Raw genomic sequence first — 14,998 nt, forward strand, 5'->3', positions numbered from 1 at the left:
GGGAGATCTATGAAAGAAACTCAGTCCATGCCTTTGAGCCCAAAAACCAGATGAGAAAAGACAATACAAGTAAGAGCCTAAAGGACATTTAGCCAAGCAATGTTAGTGTGCAAATTAACAGAATCTTAAAATTTTCATGAGTTGAAAATACATTGCAGTGCGAAGGGAGGGATCAGGGGAAGTTCATTAACATTCATTACCATTCCCGAAGCCCTGTTCCAGTCTGAACTAGTCCCATAACTTTTTAGTCTTGTCAGGTGTGACTGTTAGTGGCACATTTCAAACTATCTAGGGAATGATATCAGTAAAGGTGAAGGCAGGTGGCAGGGAAATTCCTTCCAAACTTCTGGGCCTTATTCATTCAAGAAACCTTTAGCACCATGTATAAACACTGAGGAAGCAAAAAAGCTAAATTGATCCCAAGAAGCTCATATGCTAGTAAGGGACCTAAGACACTAATGACTATAATAAAACATGAGTGCCAATAAGGGGTGCAAACTGCTATGCAACATTCAAAGAAGGAAATTTCCAACTGGGATGAAACAAGGAAGACTGCAGGGAAGGGGCAGCATTTGAGTCAAAGGGAGGCAGGATTTCAGTAGGCGGAGATGCAAGGCGAGCCAGGCCTAGGTGACTGAACAAATGCACAGATTTCGGAATCATAAATTAAGTGAGTGTGTGAAACCAGGCAATGCTCATTTTTGTTGGAGCATAATTGAAAAGAAAGAGGTAAGATAAGTCTGCAAAGCCCAGTTGGAGACAAACTGGAGGACCTCTAATGCCAAGATGAAGAGTTTAGACTTCATTTGGTGGGCAGAGAAGGAGCCAACAAAGATTTTGAGTGGTGGAATGGTTTGATCTGTGGATAAGATATACACACATTTTGAAGTGTAAGGGAAGGAAAATTGAAGAAACTAAGTTTAAATGACCTCATCCTCCGCTGAGTAGTCAAGAACGTAGAGTGGGGAGAGAAGGTGGTTAGGTTCCTTTAGAGACAAGGAAAAGGTCTGAAATGAGAAAGGTGACTGGGTGTTAAGAGTCCAAGACTAAAGGAACTGGGGACTCAGAATAGATAGGACTCAAGGTGAGATACCATGGATTTATTTTTTTGGTCCAGAGCTCTAGGGACTTCCTAGTACAGAAGCTTTCTTCACTGATGTAGTTGGTAACTCCTCTGTAAATGACAGTGGTCTGGGGCTGTTGAAAGACTGAGTGATTTGCCCATGGTCACACAGCTATAGTAACAGAAGCAAGACTGAAACCCAGACCTTCCCGAACAAAAGGTCATCGTCTCTTTATCAATTACACCACCCTGTCTCTACTCTGAATAGTTAATGGATGAAATTTATTTAGTTTTGCCTCCTAGCAATAATTGGTATTTGGATTCTGGAAGGTTGTGGGGAGTACGTGGGGAGGACTCTAAAATGACAGTCAAGGGAGTAAGGAATTCTTTATCTTGGGTCAAATAAAATCATTATAGCCCTAGAAAACGGGAAAGTGGATCTGTTTGTTTTTAAATTACTACACATCTGCTATGTGAAAGGCACTTATGCCCAAGAGTACAAAGAAACATTTTCTACCCTCAGGGAGTGTACAACCTACCGGAGACCAAAATAATGGTGAAAACAGACAGTTGATTAATAGATGACGTTATTTTTTTAAGTTTTTTATTGTTTTTTTTTTTACACCACCATAATTTCTCCCAGTATCCTTCCTCCTCAGACGGCTATCTCATATAAAAGAGTATTTTTAAAACAAAGAGTAGGAAGGAAAATCAACATAACAACAGTATATTGAAAGTCTAAAAATAATGTACAATATACACTTGTAGACCACCCCACCACTGCAGAGGGATGGGATGGATGACATTATGAAGAGGGCTGTGTTGTCCTTGGGAAAGCCTAGTAGAGTTTTGGGTAAAGATGAGTGTTTAGAATGGAGCATGGTAGAGTGGTAACAGCACTAGAGAAATAGAGAGGAGAGACCTAGTTTCAGAGGCCAACTTTGATACCAGCTGTGTGATCGTAAGTAAGTCACTTTAAACCTCTCTTACCTTCAGGTGCTTCATCCGTAAACGTAAGATCTGTGACTTCTGAGGACCTGCTGATATGGGGGAATCCTCCACCGTAAGAGGTATCAAATCTATGACAAGTAGATCCTGAGGATTTGGTATGAGTTCTGAGAGGTTGCGACTTGTGTAGAATCATGCCATTTCTGGTTACAGTGTTCATGCCCCTAATGTTACCTGTCTTCATCTGTAAAGTGGAGAAAATACCTGTAGTACTTACCTCACAGGGTTCTTGGGATTATCAAATGAGATAGTGTATAACTCTTAAAAGTACAATGTTAAAGAATTTGCCTGATGCAGCTAAAGACCTACCCTTGGAGTCAAGAAGATCTGAGTTCAGGTTCTTCAGGCACAAACTATGTGACTGGGTAATTTTTTAAGACAATAATTTACAGATGAGTGGCTGGTTTGCATCTACAGAAGAATTTTACACACTGGAAGTTACTCAAAGTGACAGGTCAAGAAAAGGAGGGAGAATATACTATATTGCAGAAGAAGTAAGTCTGAGGTGGTAGAATTTTGTTGAGGGAAGAGTCAAGAGATCATCCAGTCCCAGAGTTCAAGTTAGAATACTTGCCAGATGGAACTTTGACTTCAGTATATATCTGCACACATGTAGTTCTGAGGTGATTGTGGTAGAAAGGGTCCTCTTCTCAGGTGGCTTACACAAAGAACCAGACTAATGAACTCATGTCAGAGTGTTCTGGCTTCTTTCTTGGAGGAAAAAAAAAATCTCTGTAATTCCAGTTTAATAACTACTTTTGGCTTTTATCAGTTTTAAGGTGATAAGGAGGTGAGGGAAGAAGTTTTGCCCCTTTAAACCGTTCTGGCAAAGAAGCTTCAGAGGATTGGCCAAGGAATAGGGAAAGACCATCCCAGAATGATCAGCCTCCACTTTGGAGCCTGTGGCAGTACAGGGGCACTCACAGCTCCAGACAGAAAGTGTGGCCTTGGCAGAACAACATCTGAATGAATCAGTCTTCCTCTGAACCAGGTCATATAGGCTTGTTAGGTAAACTGTCAACATCTGACTTTTTTTTTTTTATCAAACTATAAAAACTGAAGTCTAGTGACAAGAGTCCTTTCATAACTCACATCTGGTTGTGACACTGATTTGAATTTTGCTCTGATTTGTATGCCATAGTATAAGTTGAAATTAGATAGTACTTGAAATGTTATTATGTAATAAAAATGATATTTTTATAGAAAAGGCAGAAGTGAGTGGGTTGTATGCTTTTCTCAGTCATCCACAGCTAAGGAATCAATCACCAAGTGTTTATTCGAAGCTTATTCTATGCCAGGTATTGGGGATCTAGAGACAAAACATGAAACAGTTGCTGCTGTCAGGAACTTTCATTCTATCAAGTTCGGAAATCGTGTCTACCCACAGGAAAGCACAGACTATAGTACAAGGTATTTTGAGGAGGAGCAGCACTAGCCGCCAGGGGAAATCAGAAAGGCTTTACCTAGCTGTGGTGCTTGAGCTAGGCTTTGAAGGGTGCTGCAGATTCTAAAAGGGGGCGATGAGGAGACAGCTCATTCGAGGATGAGGACAGTCTGTGTAAAGGGAGAGCAAAGATGAGAGATGAAATGTCATGCTTGAGAACCAGCAAGAAAACCAGTTTGGCCAAACTGCAGGGCCCAACCCAATGGGAGAATAATGTAGGGCAGAGGTGTCAAACTTGAGGCCCTCCAAACTCCTGAGTGAGGCCTGAACCAGATTAAAATGCAATGGGGAAAAGGTTAACAAAATAAATAAAACAGAGTAAAACACAGATAATGTTAATTTGTGCTTTTCTAAGTCAATATGTAACTTGCTGGGATCTGTTTCTATCTGACTAATGCCACAGATGTAGAGTAAACTTGCAAAGACAGGTTGGAGCTAGGTTGTGAAGGGCCTTCAGTGCCAAAGAGGAGTTTGGACTTGATCCTAAAGGCAACAGGGAACCACTGGATTAATTATGCAGGAGACTGGCAGCTATGCAGAGGGTGGATTGGAAAGGGGAGAGACTGATGAGGAAGCTATTAGGACAGTCCAGGTGAGAGCTGATGAGGCCTGACCTAGGATGGTGACTGTGTGAGTGAAAGGAAGGAAGCAAATGCAGGAGATGTTGTGGAGGTAGAATCAACTAGCCTTGGCAGCTGAATGGCTGTGTGGGTGAGGAGGCATAAAGAGTCATTAATGATGCCAAAATTGCAAACTTCTGTGACTGGGAGTATGGTGGTACCCTCAAGAGAAATGGGGAAATGAGGAGGAGAGGGGTTTAGGGGATAGATGATGAGTTCTGTTTTGGACATGTTGAGTTTGGGGTGCCTGTGGGACATCCAGTTTGAAATGTCCAGTAGGCAGTCGGTCATGCAGAATTGGTTGTATAGTCTCCCCCATCCTTAAAAACTTCACTAGATCCTACCATACTCATCAACTCTCATCCTAAATCTGTTCTCTTTTTCTTAGCTAAACTTCCTGAAAAAGTCATCTACACTAGGTCCCTTGACTTCTCTCACTGTCCTTTAAACCCTCTGCCTTCTAATCTCATCATTCAACTGAAACAAGTTACCAGTAATCTCTTAATTGCCAGATCTAATGCCCTGTTTTTAATCCTCTCTTCTTAACCTCTTGATTTGTCATTTGACACTATTGATCACCTTCTCTGGGATTCTTTCTCTTTGGGCTTTTGTGACTGTTCTCTCCTGGTTCTCCTAACTGCCTAACCATTTCTTCTCAGTCTTTTTTTCTGGACCTTTATCCATACTATGGATAACCATGAGTGTGTCCTAAGGCTCTGTCCTTGGCTTTCTTCAATTTTCTTTCTATACTTTCCTTTTGTGATCTCATCAACTCTCCTGGTTCAGTTATCTCTGTCCAAAGATGGTCTTTTTTCTTGAGCTTCAGTCTTGCAACCAGCTGCCTGTTGGACATTTCAGACTGGATGTCTGGTAAGCATCTCAAACTCAACATGCCCCAAACAGTACTGGTTATCTTTCTCTCCAAACCTTCTCCTCTTCTAAACTTCCCTATAACTATTGAGGATACCACTGTTCTCTAGGTTCATTCCCTTGATGTCATCCTCAAATCCTTTCACTCACCCTACGTAGCCAATCAGTTGCTAAGTCTTGTATTTCTTCCTCTAGAACATGTCTTGCATATAGCCCCTTCTCCCCACTCACAGCCACTAGCTTTTTTCAAACACTGGTCACTTACGTATTGACTATACTATTTCAATAGCTTTCTAATTGGTCTGTGTCTCAAGTCTATCTACCTGATAATCCATCCTCCACTTAACTGCCAGCAAATTTCCTGAAGCATAGGTATGATCATGTCACTCCTCTCTCCTAAGCAATAAACTGGAGTGGCTCCCTATTTCCTAAATTCCTTTGTTTGGCATTCAAAGCAACATTTCCCTTTCTTCTCTAATCTTTTTACATTCTGTTCTGACTACAGTTGAGCCACACTGGCCCACTCGCTTTTCCTGATACACACCTGATATATATCTCCCTACCAAGCCTTTACACCAGCTGTTCCCCTTTCCTGGAAAGGTCTGCCTCCTACCCTCTGACCCTTAGAATCCCTGGCTTTCTGTAAGACAGCTCAAATGCCATCTCCTCCAGGATGCCTTTCTGGTCCCCCTAGCTGCTAATTCTGTTCTCTCAGGTTACTTTCCACCAGCTCTACTTAATCTTGTATGTCCTGATTTATACATGTGGTCTCACCCATTAGAATGTAAGTTCCTTGAAAATGGTATTTTTGCTCTTTCTTTGTATTGTCAATACACAGTGTCTGGAGCATAATAAGTGCTTAATAAATGGTTGATTGATTGAGCACGTGGGAATTGATGAAATCACCAATAGAAAGAGGAGAGAGAAGAGGGTTTAGATGCTCACAATTACAGGGATCTTACGTAAGATGATCCAGCAAAGGAGACTGAGAAACAGTGAAGACTGAAAGAAGAACTAAAAAGAGAATAGTGTCATGAAAACCCAGAAAAGAAAAATTATCAAGGAGGAAGGGTTGGTTGATAATGTCAAATGAAAGAGGTTAAGGATGAGGACTGTGAAAAGGACACTGGATTTTTCCATCCCTTCTCCAGTCTATCCTTCACATAGCTCCCAAAGTGATATTCCTAAAGACCATTTACCTCGGATGGAGAGAGCCATTGAGGGATCACTTCAGAAGCCAGATTTCAAGGGAATCAAAGCCCCAGAACAAGATCCTAACTCCTGGTTTCCTTTATAGGCCTTGCCCCATTCAGCAGCCCTAGAGAAGATCCTATCTCCCAACTTCCATGGCCTGCCTATAGGACCTGCTACAGTGCTGGATCCAGACAACCAGATCCACACAAAACCTAATCACCTACTTCTGGCCTTAGTGGCCTCTAGGGCCTTTTCCTTCTCCAGGGCCTGCCCTAGAGCACAAGATCTCCACTTTCTCACCCTGAGGACGTTCTCCAGCACAGGTCAAGCACTACCACCTCTTAGTTCCTATACCTCTTCCTGCTCTGGTCTGCTATAAAACGGTTCTTCAGCCTCACAAGGCACAACATCACCATGTATCACATGGTTGTGCTTTCAAGCAAAGGCCTTGGAAAATATAATCATGTCCCTCTGTCAGTGGCCTTCTCTCCAACCATTCATATTCTTCCTGGACTCCTCAGTGGTTAGCATATTTCCACCTTCTTCTGCTTTCACCATAACAATGTTATGAATACAATATCCAAACCCCATTACCCATCCCCAACTGTGTACTCCTCTACTCCCATCCACTTCATCCCAAACCCTCCAGTGTCCCACTCCAGATTTATTTGGCACTTCCTCTGTGTCCTCTGGGATGCCTCCATAAATGACAAACCTTTTTCATCACAAACCTGTTCTTTTCCTACTGCTTGCATCTTCTGGCACTCATTGAGCCCTACCCCCCCCCCCCATAAAACTGCTTCTCTCACCACCTTTTCCAGTACAGTTCACACTTTCACTCAAAGCCTGACTCACTGGTCAGGTAGGGGTCGGAATACTCCTTGCTCCTGATTGCTACTTCTAGAATCTCTACCACCATCACTCAGCAAGCCCTAGTCCTTTGAGGTTTATATTATCTGAATATCACCTAGTCCTGATCCTGGTGGCCATTATTTATTGAATTCCCCACCCTCCAAGAGATGGTCTTTTCCTCAGGGAGTTCGATACCTGACTTACAGCTTTTCTCTCCATCCCAGCACCAACCCTAATACACTTTAACAACTTCAACTACCTTAACTTCTCAGTTTCTTAATCTATTCAATTTATACAACCTACTGCTCCACTCCACATCAGCTAATCACAGAAACATCCATATCATTGATCTTTCCATCACTCACAAGTATACCATGTTCATGAAATTTAAAATTAATTTATCTGATCATAATCCTGTTTTGTTTCACCTTTCTCTATGTCTTATGACTCTTGGTTCTCTGTTTTCACCATGACCTTCCTTAGCCCCTCAGTAATTTCCTAAGCCATCACCCCTTCACTGGCTACACTGTTCTCTCCCCAAGCTCAATCCCTTGATGAACCAATTGAACTCTGCACTATCCCCTATTCTCAAATTCCCTTCCCCCCCAACCTTGTTCTGTCAGTGGTCACACCTGCCTAAACCCAATCCTGGATTTCTCATCATCTGTTTCTGATTCTCTAATTCGTGTACTACTGAGCAGAACTGGAAGAAATCACAAAACCATGATGATTGGGCCCACTGAAAATTTATATTATCTGCTTTCAACTGGGCCCAACTTCAGCAAGGCAAGTATTCTACTCTTCTCTAATTGATTGGCTACTCTATTCTTCATAGCAGTTGCTGTAACCCATATCTCTTTGCAAGCCTCCCGTGGCACCCCATACTCTTACCCTTTCTTCTGAAGTCCTTGCCTCCCTTTTCCTTCTCCCCTCCTTACCTTATATCACTGAGACATCTCCCACCAACTATTCCTTCCAGTCTTGAAGAAGTGACCCTTCTCCTTTCCAAGGTCAGCTTCTCTATGTATACCAGTGATCCCATCCCCACTCATCTTTTTCAGCAGATTGCTTCCACTATTATCTCCATTCTGTCTTAATTTATCCTTGGTCTCTATCTACTGGCTCCTTCCTTGCTACCAAAAACACTCCCATATCACCCTCATTCTTTAAAAAAAAAAACAACCCTCACTTGATCCTGCCATAGTCACTGGCTATTGTCCTATATATTTTTTCTCCTTAGCTAAATTCCTTGAAAAAGCTATCTCTAGTAGGTACCTTCACTGCTTCTTCTCTCACTTTGTTCTAGGGTCTGTTCTCATTCAACTGAAACTTCTCCAGACTTACCAAATTGCAAATCTCAATTGCCAAATCGAATGACCATTTTTCAATTCACATCCTTGACCTTCGTGGATTTGTCATTTGACGCTATCAATCATCGTCTCCTCCTGGATACTTCCTTCTTCTCTGTAGGTTTTCAGGACACTGCTCTTTTCTGTTTCTCCTCCTATCTTCCTGACTTCTTAATCTTCCCAAGGCTCTGTGCTGAGCCTTCTCTTTTCCTTCTTTACTATCTCACTTGGTGATCTAATCAATACCCATATTTATCATTTCTCTGCATATGATTCCCAAATCTGTATAACCAGCCCTTGTCTCTCTGCTGAGCTCCAGTTTCCCATCACCCACTGCCTTCTGGACAGTTCAAATTGGATGGCTCATAGGCATCTCAGACTCAACATTCTCAAAACAGAATCATTATCTTCCCTCTCCCCTGACTCTTAACCCCCCCGCCAAAAAAAAATCCTCCCTTTTTCTGAACTTTTTTGTTACTGTCAAGGGCACCACCACCATCCTCCCAGTCACCCAGGCTTGCAGTCTTGGTGTCATCTTAAATTTCTTTCTCATCCACATATCCAATCCTTTTCTAAACTTTGTCATGTCTACCTTCACAGTGTGTCTTGCATACATTCCCCTTCTTTCCATTCACACAACCATCACCCTAGTTTAGAACCTCATCACCTTTCTGCCAGACTATTGAAATAATTCATCTCACTGCCATAGGTCTATCTCCATTCCAATCCAACCCCACCCCCAACGCAGCTGTCAAAGCAATTTTCTTAAAGTAGAAGTCTGGCCATGGGAATCCCTCCCCACTCAGTAAACTCCCATGGCTCCCTATTAAAGTTCTGTTTGGCATTTAAAACCCTTCACAACTTGGCCCCTTCCTCCCTTTCCAGTCTTCATAACCTTGACTCCGTTTGTCACATTAAGGTGAGGCCACTGGCCTGATTGCCCTGTCTCAGACATAACACTCTGTCTCCCAACTCTGCCTTTTCACAGGTTACCCCTGGAATATTCTCTATCCTCATCTCCCAGTCTTAGTTTCCCCTGTCTGGAGGCACAAGAAATGTAAGCTCCTTGAGGGCACGAACTGTCTTTACCTTTCCTATACCCCCAGAGATACTCTACCGGGCACATAGTGCTCAATAAATGCTTTTTGATTGATTGAAAGATGCGTGAAAAGAGAGGAAGGGGAGGTGAGTGGTGTAGATATCTTTTTCTAACAGACTGGCTCTAAAAGGGAGGCAAGATATATGGTCAGACCAAGCGTGGCCTGGATATTTTATGAACAGAGACACCTATCAACAACCGCTCATTCATAGGCAGCAGGGAGAAAAAGCCTCTAGATAGGGAGAGACTGAAGATTAGAAAGAGGATATAAATACCTGCACAGTCTGCCCATGGAGGTGGGGTCAAGGGGATATGAGCAGGGTTTAATCTGCACAAGGAGAATAGTCATTTCTTCATCAAAGCCTGAAGGACTAAATGTTACAGTGGGATGACAAGAGAATTTGAATATAAGGCAGGTCCTCAGTGAAGAAGGGTGGAGCGGGAGAAATTGGCACTGTAGTAGGTTTGAAGATGGCAATCTTAGAACAGCTGTTGTGGAAAATGTACTAGAGAGGGGCAGCTAGGTGGCACAGTAGATTGAGCACCGGCCCTGAAGTCAGGAGGACCTGAGTTCAAATTCAGCCTCAGACCAACACTTGACACTTATTAGCTGTGTGACTCTGGGCAAGTCACTTAACCCCAACTGCCTAAAAGTTTAAAAAAAATGCACTAGAGAATCTATTACAGAAGCATTTTAAAATTGCCTTGTTGCAGGGAAAGCCCAGTTGAGCTTAGATAACACAGATTTGTAGTGACCCCAGTCTGAAGGGTTGCATGAAAATAGGAGTGGAGGAGGTAGATGGTGGTGGTTTAGGGTTTGTCAAGGCATGAGCAGTGATAGGATAAGGGAGCAAGAGATTCAGTAAGAGGACAGTGTAAAGTAGACCTGGCTAACCTCAGGGTCAAAATTCGGAAGGGAAGAAAGTGAAGCCAGTGCAAGGTGGACTGCCTAAGAGGGAAGGTCCTAGAAGGGGAAAGAGTAGAAGTAACCATAAGCAAAGGAAGTCGATGCATTCACTGAACATCCGCCAATGAGCACCATCTGGTGGCCACTCACCCAAAGTGCATCTATAGTGTATAGGGTAGTCAGGGAGCGCATGGTGTACCTCTGGTGGGAGGGCTTGCCAAGCCCTTTGCAAGGCTGCTGATGCACCTTTGGTGTCCACTTGTCATCTGGCTCTCACTTGTGGCTCCAAGTAGCTGTAGCATGTGCAGCGGTCACACCCAGATAAGACCATGTAGGCCGATGGGCCAAACCAGTTGGTAAGTTAGGGGGATGTCTACCAAAAGTCTACCCCCTAACTTACCAACTGGTTGATGTGAAGACTTCTCCCGGCAGAATGGGAGGATGAGAACAATTTTGTTGCAATGGCCATGAAAGTGGCTTGGTCAGACATAGGAGATGCCGAGGTCATCTATTACATCCCAGGCCATCGCTAAATTGTCTTACCTACTGTCTTGCCAGTGGATACCGATGACTCTGGAAGAGAGAGTGAGGCTAAACCACCCTACACAACTCTGCCCCACTTAAATTCGTGCCAACATCATGATGTTATTGGTCTTCTTCTGCATGAAGGACATAGTGACTAAAAGGAATGTTAAGTTTTCAAGGACTTAACCTTGCAACTCCAAACATGAATAAGGTTGTAAAACATCATACCCTGCCAGGGACATTTCTAGAGGTAATGTTTCTGTAGTGATTAAAGTTAAAACATTAGTACTGTAGTAGGTATATAAATAAGGGAGATAGTTGGAGGCAGGAGAGCCATCTCAGCAGCTCCACCTCCACTCTCCCCAAATCAAACCATGTAGATCAGTAATGCAAAACTTGAATAGAAAACAGGGACCCTGCAGCCTGCATATTGACTAGCTTTACCTTTTAATGCTATGTTTCATTGCATTTTTATTTTGTTAAATATTCCCCAGTCACATTTTAATCTGGTTCAGGCTGGAATGTGGTGGGCCACATGTGACCCGTCTGGCTGAGTCTGACACCTCCAATGCCAACAACAGTCTCTTTTGTCTGTGTGTGCCCATATTCAGTAATTATCAAGCCCTAGGGATGTACATTGTCGCTGACCATGACTCTGAGTCAGCCTAAGTCACTTCCTCTTCCACTGACCCAGAGTACCAGGAATTTTCTAGGTCTTCCCAGGAAGCTCCCATCCCCCAATTTCTAGAAACCAAAGGCTTCACCAGACATTTAGTCATTGTTGTAAGGATACCAAATAAATATTTAGGCTAGAAGTCTGAGTGGAATCTTTGGTCTAAAGAGGTCTGGAGGGGAAAGATACACTCTGACTTCCCTTCCTGGGAATTGGGCCTAAGACACTAAGCCACAGATGTTGTTACTTCCCCCAGTGACCCCCCACAATAAGTAGAAAAAGGAGATACCACCTGGGATCAATTTCGGATATCTTAAGGTGGCTAGGACATCTTGGGCAGCCTGAGACCCAAGTCTTGCTATTTTTGCCTTCTGTTGTAATTGGAATCCATGCCTCTCCTCAATTTCTTCTCCATTCTTCCAGGCCCTGAATGTGGCACCTGAGGCAAAAATGGCAAGCTAAATCGTTAATCCCTTCCTTCTAACCACTAGGAACTCCCCCTAATTTGGATGAGAATTTGCATAATTCAATTTTAAAATTGTTCCATGGCCCAGACTTTGTTATGACTCCTCTGTTATAAGGAGGAAGAGAAAGTTGGTTTTTAAAGTGAATTGTCAGTCCTTCCTTCCCCACCCCATGTTAGGACAGGGGCAGGAGAGGAAGATGTCACATACCAGTGTCTGCTTTGTCATCTCCTGATAACTTCCTGACCACCCCTTCCATTGCCCATATGTAAGGCTGCTATGTTATCACAAACAGAAAACAGATGGTTGCTATGGGCACCTCTTTTTGTTTTTTAACATGCCAAAATTAGCTTATTTTCAGGCTGGCTGGTGCAGATGAAGCTGCAGTCATTGCCAGAATGATCTCTCTTCCCCTGGCTGTGCTCTAGCAACATTAGTTAGTTACTCATCTCTTTTCCCTGCCTTCTTTAGGCTTGTACCTGTACTCCTTGGTCCTCTAGTGACACCCACACTGCCCTCAATTTATTCCCAAACTCCTACTTCTTGTCTAGCTCTCTACCTTCCACTTCAATCTAGGTTGCTATATCTCGTTCTCCAGTTTTGGCACCCCTAGGAGCCACATTCCAGGCTGAACGCTTAGAAAACCTCAATGCAGTTTATTTCTGGAAAGGGCTATTTCTGTGGTGCCCTTTGTCCCAAGAGAAAGTGGGAGGGGCAGAGGAGTAGGTTATCTCTTCAGGGCTTTAGCCTGAAAGTTTAGTTGTTCTGGGTGAGAGGTCAGAATCGGTATCAGGGAAAGGGAGGGATCTCCTCTGTTCTATAAGTGGGAAACAAAGTCCAATAGGACAGAGCCCACTGCTAGACACAGAATCACCCTCCTTGGATGAGAGGGGAAGATGAGGAAAGAGCCATACTGCCTTGAACCTTTGCTCAGGAAACACAAGTGTTCCCTGTGCTATCTCTGCCTTTTCCAAAATACAGACCTGAAGTGAAAGTGGAAACAAGAGTGCTGTGCTGGAATTCTGAGTATGGAATCCTGGGTTTGACTTCTGAAGAGTTGTTTTGTTCTTGGTTTTTGGTTTTTTTTGGTAGAGCATGAATTTTTACTCTTTTTATTATTTTTTTTCAAATTAAGCAAGCATTTTTTTCTGTTCTTACTTACCCTCCCCAACAACGAAAGAAAAAGATAACCTTCAATATGCCTAGCTGAACAGAACAGATTCCCACATCGGCCGTGTCCAAAAGCGAGTGCCTCATTCTGTATTTTAAGTCTGTCGCCTCTCTGTTAGGAGGTGGGCAGTGTGCTTTGTCTTTGATCCTCTGGGATCCAGGTCTGTCACTGCCTCTTCTACCAAAATCTAAAGTTTTTTCATGTCGTTTTCCTTTATTAAGTTCTCATTGCACCAATTTTTCTTCTGGTTCTTCTCACTTCACTGTCTGTCATTTCACAGGAGTCTTCCCAGAGAAATTTCTAAAATCTCAATTTCATCACTTCTTATGGTGCAGTAATATTCCATTACATTCATATGCCAAAATTGTAATAGATTTTATTTTTTCAAATAACAAAAGTTCACTTTCTCTCCCTCCTACATCTCATTGGAAAAAAACAAAAGATAAAGCTCGACAAAAATATGTACCATAATTTATTCAGTCATTACTCTTTAGTTTTCAATTCTCTGTTGCTATAAATGTTTGTATGTATAAGTCCCTTTCCTCTTTCTTTGATCTCTTTTGGGTACAGACATAGTAGATGTATGAATGGGTCAAAGGGTATGCACAGTTTAGTAACCTGTGGGCTATAGTTTCAAATTGCTTTCCAGAATGGCTGGACCATTACACAGCTCCACCCACACACAGTGCATTAATGTACCTCCATATTGGTGATTTTCCTATTTTGTCAACTGACAATCTGATGGATGTGAGGTAGCACTTCAGAGTTGCTTTAATTTATATTTCTCTAATTATTGGTGATTTGGAACATTTTAAAAATATGGCTATTGATAGCTTTCCTTTGAAAACTGTCTGTCCATAACCTTTGAGCATTTATCAGTTGGTGAATGACTCTTGAATTTTAATCATTTCCTTATATATCTTGAATGTGAAATTTTTATCAGAGAAACTTGTTGCAAAGATTTTTCACTAGTTACTTAGTTTCTCTCCTAATTTTAGCTGCATTGATTTTGTTGGTGCAAAAATTTCTTAACTTTATAGAAATTGTCCATTTTATCATCTCTGACTCTCTGGACATGGTCACAAATTCTTCTCATATCCAAAGATTTGAAAGGCAATTTCTTCCTTGCTCTTCTGATTTGCTAATCATATCAACTTTTATGTCTCAGTAATATATCCACTTGAAGTTTATACTGAAATGTTGATCTTTACCTAATTTCTGTCAGACAGCATTCCAATTTTCCTGGTAGGTTTTGTCACATAAGTAAGTCCTTACCCTCAGTGACTGGGGTTGTTGGGTTTATCAAATACTATGCTACTGGCATTCATTTGTTTCTATGTGTCATGTAAGAAATCTCTTCCACTGATAGATCTATTTTTTTTTAACCAGTACCAAATTATTTTGATTACTGCTTTGTAGTATAGTTTAAGATCTGGTGTTGCTAGGTCCCCTTTTTTTCCATTTTTAAAAAATTACTTCCCTTTAGATTCTTTTTATTCCTCCAGATGAATTTTATTACTTTTTCTAGATGAGCTTTCACTCCTAAATCCAAGCAGGGTCAAGATGGCCCCAGTCTAGCACTGTCCTCTTCTTCAGAAATATGCTTGATTTCCTCAGCTGAAGTCCTACCCTGGGTCCAACTGCTTGACAGGAACAAATATGTACACTCTCTGTATTTCTTGCCCTTGCACCAGAGGAAGATCAGTTAAGGCATTTTTCCTTCTTAGGTTCTAGGGACTAGCCCTAGAAATTGGATTGA

At 42.2% G+C, this 14,998-nt stretch overlaps 1 long non-coding RNA gene across 1 annotated transcript; it reads right to left on the minus strand.

Moving 5' to 3' along the window:
- Window positions 1-1,645: 1,645 nt before the first annotated feature.
- LOC110220524 (uncharacterized) lies at window positions 1,646-13,219 on the minus strand. The gene is made up of 2 exons (XR_002327896.2): window positions 11,897-13,219; window positions 1,646-3,625 (listed from the first exon to the last, which is right to left on the minus strand). It is a non-coding gene; the product is annotated as an uncharacterized LOC110220524 (long non-coding RNA).
- Window positions 13,220-14,998: the final 1,779 nt, after the last annotated feature.

Source organism: Phascolarctos cinereus, unplaced genomic scaffold, assembly GCF_003287225.1.
Source record: "Phascolarctos cinereus isolate Bilbo 61053 unplaced genomic scaffold, phaCin_HiC Scaffold_5;HRSCAF=322, whole genome shotgun sequence".
Taxonomy (NCBI): domain Eukaryota; kingdom Metazoa; phylum Chordata; class Mammalia; order Diprotodontia; family Phascolarctidae; genus Phascolarctos; species Phascolarctos cinereus.